The sequence below is a fragment of the Mandrillus leucophaeus genome, unplaced genomic scaffold (assembly GCF_000951045.1).
Source record: "Mandrillus leucophaeus isolate KB7577 unplaced genomic scaffold, Mleu.le_1.0 Scaffold52, whole genome shotgun sequence".
In the NCBI taxonomy this organism is placed as follows: Eukaryota; Metazoa; Chordata; class Mammalia; order Primates; family Cercopithecidae; genus Mandrillus; species Mandrillus leucophaeus.
The window spans coordinates 4617527-4620463 of NW_012105586.1; positions in this window are offsets into that span (position 1 = coordinate 4617527).

A 2937-nucleotide genomic window follows, 5' to 3' on the forward strand; every position below is an offset into this window, starting at 1 on the left:
CTCAGCCTCCCAAGTAGCTGGGACTACAGGCACCCGCCACCGCGCCTGGCTAATTTTTTGTATTTTTAGTAGAGACAGGGTTTCACCGTGGTCTCGATCTCCTGACCTTGTGATCCACCCGCCTCGGCCTCCCAAAGTGCTGGGATTACAGGCGTGAGCCACTGTGCCCAGCAAAAGTGTGATCTTTTAACACATACTAACTTGGCCAGGTGTGGTGGCTCACGCCTATAATCCCAGTACTTTGGGAGGCTGAGGCGAACCGATCACAAGGTCAGGAGATCAAGACTATCCTGGCCAACATGATGAAACTCCGTCTCTACTAAAAATACAAAAATTAGCTGGGCATGGTGGCATGTGCCCATTGTCCCAGCTACTCAGCAGGCTGAGGCAAGAGAATCGCTTGAACCCGAGAGGTGGAGGTTGCAGTGAGCCAATATCACGCCACTGCACTCCAGCCTGGCAACAGAGCGAGACTCTGTCTCAAAAAAAAAAAAGAGTTGAGATCAGCCTGGGCAACATGATAAAACCCCATCTCTACTAAAAATACAAAAATTAGCTGGGTGTGGTGGCGGGTGCCTGAGATTCCAACTACTTGGGAGGCTGAGGCAGAAGAATCCCTTGAACCCTGGAGGCAGAGGTTGCAGTGAGCCAAGATTGCACCACTGTACTTCAGCCTGGGTGACAGAGCAAGAAGACTCTATCACAAAAAAAAAAAAAAAAACCTGCTTTGCAAACTCACCTAAATATTGCACCCAGAAGTTATAATGAAATCCTTATGAGCACATTGAGGAAATATCAAAAGCAAACCTCTTATCTGTGGAGAACTGAAACAAAGAGAACATTAAAACATATTCATTATAGGCCAGGCGCAGAGGCTCATTTCTGTACTTCCAGCACTTTGGGAGGCCAAGGCAGGCGAATCACGAGGTCAGGAGTTTGAGACCAACCTGGCCAACATGGTGAAACCCTGTCTCTACTAAATATACAAAAATTAGCCAGGCGTGGTGGCCCTTGGCTGTAATCCCAGCTACTCGGGAGGCTGAGACAGGAGAATCGCTTGAGCCCAGGCGGCGTAGGTTACAGTGAGCCATGATCACGCCATTGCACTTCAGCCTGGGTGACAAGAGCAAGACTCTATCTCAAAAAAAAAAAAAAAAAGTACTCATTTAAATATATTGACTGAATTTCACTGTCTGAGACTCCAAATGAAAAGGCAAGGCCGGGTGCGGCAGCTCATACCTATAATCGCAGCAGTTTGGGAGGCTGAGGTGGGCAGATCACCTGAGGTCAGGAGTTCGAGACCAGCCTGGCCAACATGGTGAAACCCCCTATCTACTACAAATGCAAAAATTAGCCAGGCATGGTGGCAAGTGCCTGTAATCCCAGCTACTTGGGAGGCTGAGGCAGGAGAATCCCTTGAACCTAGGAGGCAGAGGTTGCAGTGAGTTGAGATTATGCCACTCCACTCCAGCCTGGGTGACAGAGAACGACTCTGTCTCAAACAGAAATAGAAAAAAAAAGAAAAAGAAAAGCCTATAAAATAATAGCTGTCACCACATGGCCTCTAGGGAACTTTTTGTAGTAATTTACTTGTTCTGAAATTGGATTGTGGGAATGATTGTACACCTATATACATTTACTAGAAATTATCAAACTGTACACTTAGGTGCATTTTATGGTACATAAAACATACCTCAGTAAAGCCATTAAAGAAAAACACCTCAAGTCCAACAGAGTCCAAAAGTATAAAAAGAAAAAGAAAGAAAAATAAAACCTCCAAGAGTCATATTCCAAAAAATTAAATTTTTATTACAAGGGGCCATGCTTGTAATCCCAGCATCTCAGTTGGCCGAGGTGGGTGAATCACTTGAGGCCAGGAGTTGGAGGCCAATCCAACCAACATGGTGAAACCTCGTCTCTACTAAAAATGCAAAACTTAGCTGGCCATGGTGGTGTGCACTTGTAATCCCAGCTACTCGGGAGGCTGAGGCAGGAGAATTGCTTGAAGCCAGGAGGTGGAGGTTGCAGTGAGTGGAGATCACACCGCTGCACTCCAGCCTGGTGACAGAGTGAGACTCTGTCTCAAAAAATATATATATATTGGCTGGGCGTGGTGGCTCACGCCTGTAATCCCAGCACTTTGGGAGGCCGAGGTGGTGGATTACAAGGTCAGGAGTTCAAGACCAGCCTGGCTAACACGGTGAAACCCCATCTCTACTAAAAATACAGAAAAATTAGCCGGGCATGGTGGCACGTGCCTGTAATCCCAGCTACTCCAGAGGCTGAGGCAGAGAATTGCTTAAACCTGGAGGGGTGGAAGTTGCAGTGAGCCGAGATCGTGCCACTGCACTCCAGTCTGGGCAACAGAGTAAGACTTCTGTCTCAAATATATATATATATATATGTGTGTGTGTATATATGTTTATAATATATATTACAAGTGGAATTGAAATGCTGTTTCTCCTCCTCTTCCTCTCCTCCCTTCCTCTCCCTTTTTCCCCCCCTTTAATGGCATCCAGTGTATGGATCATGGAAGTGCCTGCTTTGAAGATCTTTCTTTGCTAAGGATGAAGCTTCCAAGCTGGTGGTGCTGAAGCGCCAACATCTAGTAATAATTTCATGAAAATATATATATATAGGCTGGGTGCGGTGGCTCAAGCCTGTAATCCCAGCACTTTGGGAGGCTGAGGCGGGAGGATCACTCAAGGTCAGGAGCTTGAGACCAGCCTGGCTAACACAGTGAAAACCCATCTCTCCAAAACAAAAAGAAAAGAGACCGGGTGCGGTGGTTCACGTCTGTAATTCCAGCACTTTGGGAGGCTGAAGCAGGCAGATCACCTGAGTCAGGAGATTGAGACCAGCCTGGTCAACGTGGCGAAACCCAGTATCTACTAAAAACACAAAAAGTAGTTGGACTTGGTGGCACACACCTGTAAT